At 39.3% G+C, this 13,393-nt stretch overlaps 1 long non-coding RNA gene across 1 annotated transcript; it reads left to right on the plus strand.

The window, feature by feature from the left end:
- The first annotated feature begins 54 nt into the window (after positions 1 to 54).
- LOC130072618 (uncharacterized) lies at positions 55 to 4,692 on the plus strand. The gene is made up of 2 exons (XR_008804144.1): positions 55 to 1,795; positions 1,834 to 4,692. It is a non-coding gene; the product is annotated as an uncharacterized LOC130072618 (long non-coding RNA).
- The last annotated feature ends 8,701 nt before the right edge of the window (positions 4,693 to 13,393 follow it).

Consider the following 13,393-nt stretch of genomic DNA (forward strand, 5'->3'; position numbering starts at 1 on the left):
CAGACAGAGACAGACATCATACGTCAAAGTTCAGATACTCTGCATTAGAGAACTGGAATGTAACACATACATACAAGTGCAGTTTAGTCACAGGATCCCATTTTGGTGCTATAAGAAAACACATTTGAAGAGATTTTGTTGTCATATATACTGATTTTAGTATTTATGGGAGAGTTTCTCGGGAGCCCTTGTGAATTATTAGGGGGCATTTTTCAATTTAATCACGAGACTGTGAGCGAGTGCATATTCAAAAGATCCTGCTAGAGAAGAGACAGTAGGATCTTAAAAGCCTGTTTTGTCTCACTGACTTTTAACTCTTACTACAGAAAAACTTTGGACACACTACCAAGGAATTGAAGTCCTTAGAATCCTGAACTTGAAAATAATTGGACCTGTTTAGACAGATGTACCTCTTAACTCCTCTTCCCCTGATTGGAGGAGCCAGGCAATGTCTGTGCCTGTTTCGTTTGAAAGGAGCTCAGGTTGTCATACCTCATGTTTGTGAAGGAGAAAGATTTCCAGTTTGTATGCAGTGCAGCAAAGTCTTGGGTGCATTACAGATTCCACCTCGTTCACATCGCAGTTTGGCAGGATGGCAGCAGAGGTGCGGTTGAGGTAGTGAACGAGAGAATAAAATGACACACAGTTTTTGTAACCTGTCTGAACTTATTTGAAGGCCGGAGGATACTACTGTCGACCTTCAGCCTTCTGTAAAGCGGCGTCACTGCGAGGCAAATTCTTGCAGGCTAACTGATCGTAATTCTGCTTCCGTTGAGAAACCAAACTGCAGGCCGTAGCGTCAGACGCACAGCTCCGTTTGCCCAACATTTCTAAACCATTGCTGCAGAGTTTCACGAGCCCTCCATTTTTTTCACTGATCAACAGGTCATCAGTTGCACAGAACGTGGTGATAGTTACTCATTAGTTAATTCCACAGTTGTACACTGCTTCAAAACGTTTGCTGCTAACAGCATTTTCGGTCTTGCCAGCAATTGGCTCTTGCATGGAGAGTGAGCAGGAGCTCCCGTACAGGGCGAGCAATCGTCTCTGAACCACACTGTGAATCCAGCGGCCTGACGCCATCGCAACTATGGAATGTACTGTACATATTTCACACCATCGAGAGTGTGTCCACTGAGACACGGCATGACGGAATTAAGCAATGAAACCAAGCGAGCACAAGAACACGGGCCACGAGGCTCCGCTGTAGGGACGTCTACCTGTAGTTTACCTTGCTCTTTTGCCAAACCAGAGGTCATCGAGGGTCCGATTCCCCCCGCGGCGCCCAGACCTGTCATTAATTAGCAGATCTCCATTTGAACCCTGGACTTCCATATATAACAACACTGCACAGCCCAATCTACTGCTGACCTACATGCACACTCTAAAAGTCATTCATCATCTCCCTCCAACTACCAGGCCTCTAATCTACTCGCTAGAGGCGAAGCGGAAACGTAGAAAAAGAAGGAAAAAGAGAGAGAGGGAGAGAGAGGGGGTGAGAGAGTAACCTATTTATATCCATTGCATAATTGTGAGGAATATTAACATTTCCACATCTCTCATGATTGCTGTTTAAATGCCATTCAAAGTTTAACATGCCATACACTCAGTTAATCTACTTCCAAACTAGTTACTGTATTTCAGTACCAGCCGTGAGATATCAAGTTCTCAAAGTATAAATTGTTGTTCAATACTGTTTGGTGATCAAACTGTACCTGATTTCAGAAGCACAAGCACTTGGTGCAGCAATATGAGGGTAATATGATTATAGTCAAATATGTCATTTATATTTGTAGTAAAACAGTTCAAATTTGTTGATGCTCATGACATTAGGGTTAATTCTGTCTCTCACTCTCTCCGTGTCCTCCCTCTGTCTTTGCACTACCTCTTTTTCTTCCTTTTTCTGTGCTCTGACTTAGACCCCCACATGTCTTGCTCTGTCACCACTTTTCCCACTTTCTGTTGTCTCTCCTTTCCCCTTTCACTTTCTTCCCCTCCAGGCTGCCGGTCGCCACGGATGTGTTGTGTGTGTGTGTTTATCACAGAGGGTGTGTGTGTCTCCACAGCGGCTGATGGGTATTCTGCCGTGTCGCGAACACCGTACCTCTGGACTAATACACGACATAGTCTAACATTAATACATGTGATCAGATTCTCATGCTCTCTGCCTGATTGATTCAGTATTCTACCTTAAACTAGCTAGAACAGGGAATCTGTGCTCTGTGAGAACATAGAGTCGTAAACCCAGAGAAAAGAACTCTGGTTAAAAAACAAACAGACAAAAAAACAATAACCTAAGGGAGATGGATGTGATAGCCACCTCAAACTCAAACGATGATGTCACCATCGTTTGTGCTCTGTGTTCTCTTTCCTCTCTCTGAGAACTATCGAAGATCATTTCTGCATTTTTCCTTCATTTAAAAAAAAAAATGAAACTGTGGAATCCGTCGCGTCTCATGTTCTTTGTGTATTTTGGTGTAGTTCCTCTAGTTTGTGGTCTAAATGCAGTCTTGCGCTGTTGGTTTCAGTGTGTGATTATCCGTTATACTCGTGTGGATGATGAAAGTGCCAATCAAGCCTGGTTAAGATTAGCTTTGCAATTTGTTTGTGCATTAGAGTTGCTCTCTTTGGAGTGCTGGTGTCCATATCTACGTCATTGATAATTTTAGATCGACTTAAAATGTAAAGAACTATTGGAAGCAATATTGTAGCATGTTGTCAAGTTTTGTGTTTTGTTATGTCTGTTGTATGAGCCTTTGGATTTACTACGAATTTTGAATTAATAGGTTTACATGTACTTTTTTGTAATACCGTAAGTTTAAAAAAAAAAAGTAAAAAATGCTGCTATTTGATAAGTGAAATATACAGAAATATTTTAGTTGAGAAAAAAAACGTCTGGTCTGTTGATTAGGATTGTGCTCGTTTTTTCGACAGGGGTATAAACGAGGTGTATCAATATTAATTACATAGACGCAGTAATAATAGTCAACCTGTGCCAAACTAGACTTTCACAGCTTCTCGACATGTAGGTGTGTGATGAAACATTAGATACCGATAACTTATTTAGAAGCATTGAACAAGTGCCAATTAATCAATATCTTTTAGTTCCAATGAAAAGATAATCAGCGAAGGAACAAAAAAAGACATAGCGCAACATTAGCATTGTTTTGACCCCATAGCTGCATAGACTAAGAGAAAAAAAAATTTATGCATCCATATGGTTTTAATGCACTCAGTAGAGGCATCCTGTGCATTCGTTTGACCTGTGGCTTCCGCACTGCTTTTAAGTCATATTGTCTCTGTAGGTCGGCATGGAGTAGGCATACACATGTTATACGCATTCATAACACAGCCATTTATGAAAGTGTGTTTTGTGGATTTAGGTGTTATCTTTTTGCACGTCTCTATTGCATGATATCCAAGTGAATTATTGAGGGGTGGGAAATCAAAACAGACAAACATTTAAAAAAATAAGCGTCTTGTGTCGCTCCGAGACACACTTCTGCATGTGTCACAAACGGAGCGCTCTTTCTTTCTACCACTTCATTTGTTTTTCTCTGGTTTGTACCGCTACTGTTTTTCTCGGTCAGATGGGTGTGGTCTTCTAAAGGCCAGTACACATAGGCCTAAGAACTGCAGCATAACCATGGGAACTGGAGTCAATCAGGAATTCATAAAAGCGAGAGGATTCCAGTTTACGACGGCGGAATGTGTTCGTACTTATGTGTGAGACTCCATCTCCCGGCCTCTAATTTCAGGGGAACATACCCATGCATGGAAACGTCATATGAGTTCAGTTTTTTGGCTACGGTCGTGTTTATTCATACGAGGAGTTGCGTTCATCGCTTTCAGACTTCTCTAGTTTCTCAGCTTGATTCTCCTAACCCCACATGTAATTTATGAATGTATTTACATTTGCATAAACTGAAACAAAATGTTATTTCAATGTTAAATGTCTTTTAGGTGTGATGTTTACGGCGGAGGTTGTAAAGTTCATGTAGCTCGATCATATCTGTCAGTGTTAGGAAGGCCCAGAGCCACATTAGCACCCAAATTCATTTCTCTCTCTTCCTGTCTGCTGATGCATCAAATGCACTTTACTGAGCATTAGGTCCCATCACAAACACACACAGTGTAACCTTCTACTGGATGCAAACCTGAACCAAGCAACCTGTTTTTAACATGGAAAACTTTGACAGATATATTGTTGTTTTTCCTGTTGTTGTGTTTTTATTCTTTTCCTCCTTTGGTGTTTGTAAATGAGTTGTAATTTTTTAAAGTGTGTTTATTTTTGTATTTCTGTTCATTTTGGGGAGGAGAGGTCAGAAGGAGTGTGTGTGTGTGTGTGTGTGTGTGTGTGTGTGTGTGTTTGTGTGTGTATGATATCTGTCCTGCATTCCTACTACATTCCCTTCAGTGTGTGTGTGTGTGTGTGTGTGCGCGTGCGTGTGTGTGTGCGTGCGTGCGTGTGTGCGTGCGTGTGTGTGTGCGTGTGCGTGAGAGCCTTTGCATGGGTGTTTGTTTGTGAGTGTCTAGATAATGACACACGGACACTCTTGTTACCATTGTAATTGCCAACTGTGTGTGAAACTGAAGTGCTTTGAAAGTGAAAGGTGTTATTTTTGATTTTCAAAACTGTACGTTCTGTTCAGTTTAGAGGAATGGAAAATAAATTGCAGAAACCTCTGAAAAGTTTGTGTTCTCAATTAATTGAAACAGTGTTTCCCCAACAGTTTCTGTCTTAGGTACTCCACAGATTCAAGTAACCCGCATCGATTTCATTTAGTATTATCATTAAAGGGATAAAATGTTTAATTCTGTCATAATGTTCTCTCCCTCATGTCAGTCCAAAACTGTAGGACTTGCATTGTCAACATTCTTTAAAACATTCTTCAAAATATCTTTTGTGTGTGTCTGTGTGTGCGTGTGCGTATGTGTGTGTGTGCGTTCCGCAGAGAAAGGAATAAAGGTTTGGAATGACACGAGTGAATAAACGATGACAGAATTTCCTTTTTTCGGTGAACTATCCTTTTAATATTTTTAAGGTCACTGATATTATTAAAGTTAAAAAAGGAACAATTAATGGGTTATAAAATAGCCTCACCAATCAGCATATTCTGTCATCTTAATGTATAAAACTTACACACATTTCACAGTCTTCTCTCGAGAAAATAGGGGTATTTTATACTTGTTTTGAACAGACTTTGAACAAACTATAAAAAAATAGTTTTTATTTATTTATAATGCTTTTAGTTGTCTTTTAACAGTTGTCTGTTCTATAGGTTCTAACAAAGCAATTGTACCAATTGCACCTGGTTTGGAGTTACTGAATTATGGTTTATGTTGTCCATTTAAATCAATTGTTTAATTATATATATAATATATATAATTTTGTACTCAATAGAGTTGAGGATGGTTGTATATTCAACCAATATATTGCACGCAAACAAATAATTTATCCATTTAACCATCCACAGCTCACATGGCATACTGCATGCGCAGCAAAGCCAAAACCAACTGCTTTTAATGCTCTCTCTCTCTCTCTCACACTCACACACTCTCTCTCACACACACACACACACAGTTGTTTGTGGTGATGCTGTGGAAGCAGTACGGTCCTGCAGTGCAGCAGTTTGACGGCATGGTTGAAGTGTCATTATGATGAATGGCAAGATCAGTATGAATCATAACGCCTGCCTGTGACGCTGTTAGGTCGCTAAAAGCCAAAACGTGTGTGTGCTTGAGACTCATAAAGAATAAGAAATGCATAAACAACATTTATGTAATGAACTAACAAACAAATTATGGCCCAGAAAACAACTGTATGGCAATACGCAGTATCATCACTATGAATGATGTAAGTGTTTATATAGGTACTGCTGAGCTGAAGTGGCTACCTGGTTACCTTGGATACCTCTTACAGCCAAACCTCAAATGTCCTGTTTCCTGCTCTAACAAACCCTTCTCTTCAACACACACATATCTGCTCAATGCCAAACCTAACTATTCCTAGATCTTCTCTCTTGTTATTAGTATTAGTGTATTAGCGTAATTACACATTTCTAACACTAAATAGTAACTATGTAGTAAGATATTCAAAATAAAAAAGATATTGAAAATAAATATCAAGATTAAGGTTTGTAAAGGGATTTTCTATTTTATACATAATATAATATGATAATAAAAGAAACCAGTAAAAGTGTCCCTCAATTTCACTATTATTATTATTATTATTATTAATTACATTTTCTCATCTATTTGAGCTTTACCAAATCTGTAATATAATAATGAAGAGATATCCGTGAGGTAAGAATTTAAGGTGATCACTGTCTTGTTCTCGACCGCCCCAGCAGTTGCCATGGCAGTGAGTCCGCTGTAAATTGCTGTGGATCCTCATACGTGGTATGTTTCCTTGATTATGCCTGTAAATAACGAATCAAAAGAATGTTTCCCAGAATGCCATTAATTCTAGACCCCAGTGGTTATAGATTGTAAAGTGGATTGCAGTGTGCCAGCCTGCTATATAAGCCTATGATGAACACACATCTCAGATACTGATTGTGTATATTCTGCAGTGTTGGGGAGGGAGGCTACATTGAAACTGACTATCTTGCCAAACTTATAATTTGTATTAGTTAAGCTACAGTTCAGTCAAGCTACTGTTTTGCAAATACAGTTAGATACGCTACAAGCTACAAACAAAAAGTTTAGCTATAGCTGAAATTAAGCTTACTTTATAAATAAATTATTTATAAATAAATTGTTATGCTGGATGAACGTCTCCTTGTAGCTATATCCTGATAGCAATCACTATGTTAACCAGTCTAAATGTATTTTTATAAATATACTGTATATCGTCTGTGGAAGGCATGAGACCATAAAGGGTTTGTTCAATCATTGCTTTCATTGCAAATGATACCATGTGTTCCCTGTCGATCAACGTGTATTTGCATATACTACTGCGCGGCCTGTTCACTCAGACATCATTAGCACATTTCACGTACACTGTCTGTGCAGACAAAGCGAAGATGGCAGGCAAATAGCGACAACCTAACAACCTTTCCATCTGAACCGACAACAAGTGGCACTGGCAAGTATCTACATTTTAGGTCAGACAGTAGTTCTATGTACTATTGCTGACGTTGCCCTATGCAGATAATTCAGTGAGATTCGAGTGTGTTGCCCGTTGCCGCTATATCCTGAAATCGCATATTAAATAAAGCTGAAATACAGTGCATTCTTCCCTTTATGTCAACAGGTCAACTTCTCAACTGGAGTCATTTCACAGTCACATACTTATGTATACAAGCAAGTGCTTCTGTTTCTCCCCTCACTGATACTGTAAAGTTTTCTCACCAGTGAATGACACATGATGTAATCCGAATCGCTATGGGTTTAATTTGCAGTTGCTTCAATGCATTTAGGGGTGTGGTCCTAGTCAAGACAATCTCCTGAACTCCAAACTGAATGTCAGAATGGGAAAGAAAGGTGATTTAAGCAATTTTGAGCGTGGCATGGTTGTTGGTGCCAGACGGGCCGGTCTGAGTTTTTCACAATCTGCTCAGTTACTGGGATTTTCACGCACAACCATTTCTACACTGTAAAAAAAAATCTGTAGAAATTACAGTATTACTGGCAGCTGCTTGCCAGTAACTTACTGTAGTTTTAAATTGATGTTATTTACTGGCAACAGTTTGTTCAAAGTTAAATGAACATTAAACATTAACAAGTCTTTATCTTTACAGAATAAAACTAAAATAACAGCCTCATGCAAAGCATTCTGGGAACCAAAATCTGAAGGAAAAAAACAGAAAAAGGTTGATGAAGATTTCTGGTTCCCAGAATGCTTTGCATTAGATTGTTATTTTATAATTTTATTCTGTAAAGACAAAGACTTGTTAATGTTTAATGTTCATTTAACTTTGAACAAACTGTTGGCAGTAAATATACATCAATTTAAATCTACAGTAAGTTACTGGCAAACAGCTGCATAATTACAGCAATTTTTTTACAGTGTAGGGTTTACAAAGAATGGTGTGAAAAGGGAAAAACATCCAGTATGCGGCAGTCCTGTGGGCGAAAATGCCTTGTTGATGCTAGAGGTCAGAGGAGAATGGGCCGACTGATTCAAGCTGATAGAAGAGCAACTTTGACTGAAATAACCACTCGTTACAACCGAGGTATGCAGCAAAGCATTTGTGAAGCCACAACATGCAATGCAAAACCTTGAGGCGGATGGGCTACAACAGCAGAAGACCCCACCGGGTACCACTCATCTCCCCTACAAATAGGAAAAAGAGGCTACAATTTGCAAGAGCTCACCAAAATTGGACAGTTGAAGACTGGAAAAATGTTGCCTGGTCTGATGAGTCTCGATTTCTGTTGAGACATTCAGATGTGTAAAGACTCATGGGCGGATCTAATCCGTGGGGAATTTGCATATCATAATTAATAATTGGTAATTAATAATTATTCATGCATGTTTGGATTAGATCAGTCTTACATGTTAATAAATCTCCCAATAAGGGAGGATCTGTCATTTTACCTGCATGCATGCATGTGAATCCTTGAAATTAACCACAAGTTGATTGCAATTAATTACACGGACCACGTTTCACAAAACAGGTAAAATGAATTAGCTCAATTGTCAGGATAATATTTGTGGGGCTCCACAATATCATCTTACTTTATAGGATTTCAGGAAACGCAATTCTCTGGCCAGAAGAATTGGGTTTCCCGCCCTATAAACACATACTCTTTAAGGTATATTTAATTTTAGTAAGCTTGTAGCATAAGATCTTTGGCACTTAAGGGACTTGAAACTGAGCAAAGAGACAGTACATCAATCAAATGAATATATAATTAATTTAATAGAGGCATGACTACTTATGTATTTACTACGGTTACACGGGATATATGTATTTACAAACACATAGACATCAATAAACAATACAATAAGACATCAATGAACGAGAAATGCGTAAAGTTTGGACAATGGATAACTTACACGCGTGAGCGAGTAAGAGAGAGAGAAAAGGGGATGGGGAGAGAGAGAACAGTGGCAGAATTTTACCTAAGACATTCACCTCTCCGATTACAACACGAAACATCATCTTAAAGCTTCTTAGAAGCTCTATAAAGAGATTATACTTGCACAAGTTATGTTATGGTCTCTCGGTGTGTCGAGGCAGTCCCGTACGGCCCTGTCTGGCCGCGTGAGCTGAGTCCTTTGTGTGTGAGGAAGCGTCACGTGGGCTGCTTGGCGCGCGTGTTGAACGGAGATTCAAAGTCTTTGGGGTAACATTACCAAAGGGAAATAGTTCGGCTAAGTTCGTTTCACTTCGTCAACTACGGAAAACAAAACTTTGACTAACAAAAAAGAAATAAAGATCTCTACGGGGAAATCACGCGGAGTTAACGTTACATCTTTGCATGGCTGGTGAAGAAGCGCGTGCGTCGCTCGGTCCGGCGCGTCACGCGGTCACGTGCGCGTGTTTCTCCTTCAAAGCGAGCGCGCTCGTTTAAAGGTCCCTTGTAGATGGATTTGCTGAAGAGATATGTCACGCGGTTTTCTTTTCACTCGTCGATTGGCATTAAACACGGAGACTTATCTAAAACTGAAAAACACAAACGAAACTAGAAACAAATAAAAAGAAAGGCGAAGAGCTCGCCCGGAGGCGAGACGTTACATTATAACACGAGGACAAGGGAGGAAGAGCGCGAGCGGAGGGGGGAAGCGTCATTTATCACTTTTGGAGAAATCCAGCCTCTTCCTGTCGGCTTGGCCAGTTAGAGGGTTGGAATTCACAGGCGGGACTTTGGGTTTTATGGCTCTTTGTCTCAGAGAGAGACATTTGAAACCCTAATTTCGTCGGGTGTTTAAGAGCAGAATCTTCACAATTATTATAGTCCTTTGTGTCACAAAGTTTTAGCAAGATGTGATATAAATGGCTAAATGGGAAACGAAGATTGGAGCTCAGAGAATCCAAACTTGCCTCACATGGAGTTGGTTACTCACAGTTTGCAAAGTTTGAAACCTTATCCCATTAGAGTTTTCGAGAAACATAGACCAAACCACAGAAAGGCAATTCATGAAATAAGGAACTTAGATACATTGTTCATGCAATTCTCAAGTGGATATATAATATATATATATATATATATATATATATATATGAATACAGGATTCATTTCTCCTCCTTGGTTAGAATTCAGAGAGAGCCACAGTTCTGTGAACATTCAATGTGACATGGGCAAATGGACACACATAAAAACACATCGAATATATCTGGTTAAATGTCTTTTTAAAAAGAGAAGTTTCCTTCTCTTGAACATCACATTCCAAGTCAGTCATAAAAGTGTCTCGTGACTGGAAACCACGCTCTGTCCTGAGCAGGCTTCACTTGTGGGGGATGTGTGTGTGTGTGTGGGTGTGTGTGTGTGTGTAAATTTACATTCCAGGCTTTTTGGGTCTTTAGCAGGATGTATTTAGTCCTTTCAGATTCACCCTCGCCCAGTCCTTACAGATGGTAGAGTCAGAATTTGGCGTAAACAGAATGAGAACATGGATCCATCATGCCTTGTTACCACTGTGCAGGCTGGTGGTGGTGGTGTAATGATGTGGGGGATGTTTTCTTGGCACACTTTAGGCCCCTTAGTGCTAATTGGGCATCGTTTAAATGCCACGGCCTACCTGAGCATTGTTTCTGACAATGTCCATCCCTTTATGGCCACCATGTACCCATCCTCTGATGGCTTTTTCCAGCAGGATAATGCACCATGTCACAAAGCTCGAATCATTTCAAATTGGTTTCTTGAACATGACAATGAGTTCACTGTACTAAAATGGCCCCCACAGTCACCAGATCTCAACCCAATAGAGCATCTTTGGGATGTGGTGGAACGGGAGCTTCGTGCCCTGGATGTGCATCCCACAAATCTCCATCAACTGCAAGATGCTATCCTATCAACATGGGCCAACATTTCTAAAGAATGCTTTCAGCACCTTGTTGAATCAATGCCACGTAGAATTAAGGCAGTTCTGAAGGTGAAAGGGGGTCAAACACAGTATTAGTATGGTGTTCCTAATAATCCTTTAGGTGAGTGTATATATATATTTTCTGTATGTACATTTATAACACTATAATTTGCATGAAATTACCTTTGCATCAAAATACAAGAAACTAACGCTGCTGTGAGGGTGTTTCGGCTGTTGAAGTGACGGTAAAATTGACATATTTCTCTCTTCTGACTGGCGTTATTCAATCTCTCTCTATTTTTTCCTCCTTTTGAAAGTTGTGAAAACATTATTTTGGAGTTTTTCCTTTGTTATTTGAGCAAATGGGAACACAAAAAATATATTAAAGTAGTCTCTCATTCACCACTATAGAAATTTGCCCAAATATGATGAAATGTGAAAAGGGTCCAATCAAAGCACTAGAAGACAAGCCTGCAACCTTTAGCCAAAAAAGCGTAACGGCTAATGCTAACGCTGCGGCTGTGGTGGTTCGCAGGAAAGGAGACCAGAACCAGATGCTGTTTTTTTAATAGATGTGAATGGAGAAGAGGCTTCACTCACATACGCTGAACAAACTGCTTTTGTGAGGAAATAGCTTATCATTTAATGAATCGATTGCCTGTCAACTAATCTTCAACGTGTTTTACACTAAACAATACTTTTATAGGTAGGACTCATTTACAGCATTACCAAGGTACTTTGTCATATTGAGTGGAATTGCACATTGTCTAAAGAAAGTAAAAATACTGATGGTTTCTTTCTTTTTCTTTAAGGTTTTATCTGTAATGACTTTTATAACTGCATGTATGCTGCAGCATTTTTAATAATTATTATTTAGGCTACTAACCAAATAGGCCTGGGTGTCATCTAGTGGGATATCACTGGACAACTAAACTTAATTTAGAGGCCCAGAGGTACTAACTCTGTGGGTCATAAAATCAATTGTTTTTTTGTTGGTGTTTAGTAGAGGCACATTTCATTACAACAGACCCAAGGGCTCATTTTCTCTGCACAAGGCTCATGACAACTTATTAAATCCAATGTATGATGAAAATAAAAGATCATAGGGGGTTCTTTGTCATGATGAAATTTAGTTAAGGATCCCAGTGTTTCCAGTCCTTCAGAACTTAGACTTCAGTCATTAATACTTTTAGATAGGCTACATTTGGGCTCACAGCAACATGTATTTTGTGATAAGACATGCACTGTTAAGTCAATATTTTTCTACATGAAGAAATGTCCATGATGCAGACAAGGTTGGTAGCCTAATGCCAAAGTGTGAGGGCTCAAACTCACATATACCGATGTGTTATTTTACTATGTCTTGTACAATGACTTCATAGGTCCCACAGGAGACAAGTACATCTTTTCTCTGCACACAATCCCTCATTAAAATCATGTCTTATTCACCCGATAAATCAGGCATCTGCTATCTGTGACAGAAAAGTGGCCTACTAGAGAGTTTAATGTTTCGTAGACATGAATTTTTAAACTTGTTGATATTTCAACACCTGTTGTGGAAGATGGTTAATTGGTTAGGTGTCAAGGTGGTGATGGTTTTTTGTTCAAGAAGATGAATTCTTTTCATTCTGCATATCTGTGTTAAGAATTTTTTATAAAAAAATTGTAAAGATGATTTTTGGAAACTGGAAACAGCAGCAAATAATCATTATGTTGATTCCAACCATCAACCACAACCATCTGTCATATACAGTCTTTTTATGTCTCAGTCTCTTTTGCAGCTATTCCAAACGGCATAAATGATGCCTTATAGGGCACTTCGAAGGGAGAACAATCATGGCAGCCATATGGGGTCACTAAGGTGACTTTAAAAAGTGTTGAACCCTCCAAAGCTCTGATGGGTAAAGCCTTTGAAGGTAAATGGGATGATCACTTTTCCATGCACTCACGCTCTCGCCTTAATTCAGTGTGCTGTCTGCATTGTGGCAGTTTTTAAAATGTACTACTGTTCCACATTTTATATGCTTACACAGACACAAATACAGAGGGCCCAGAATATTGGCAGCATTGCAGATAAGACATGATTATTGCCAGTACAAAACATTTACATTTTTTCTTACACATCTCAGTCAATACTGAACATGTCACATACTATTTTATGTCAGTACTTCATTACACATTGGGATATCAAGCATGTACGTTGTAGCAGCAACCCTGGAAGGCTCAGTGCAGCATTGAGGCTCTTTCACAGAACGCGTTTTTGCTTTGAAAAACGACAGTGGAATGGGGAAAAAATGCAATTTGTCGCGGGATGAGGTTTTTTAAAAAGTTGAAATGATTTTAACATGAGAGCCGCGTTTTTACAAAGAAAAACAATGGAAAAGTAGCGCACTGGAATGGAGAAATGTGTTCTGT

This window comes from Rhinichthys klamathensis, unplaced genomic scaffold (genome assembly GCF_029890125.1).
Source record: "Rhinichthys klamathensis goyatoka isolate OS25496 unplaced genomic scaffold, OSU_Roscu_1.1 h1tg000501l_1, whole genome shotgun sequence".
Taxonomy (NCBI): domain Eukaryota; kingdom Metazoa; phylum Chordata; class Actinopteri; order Cypriniformes; family Leuciscidae; genus Rhinichthys; species Rhinichthys klamathensis.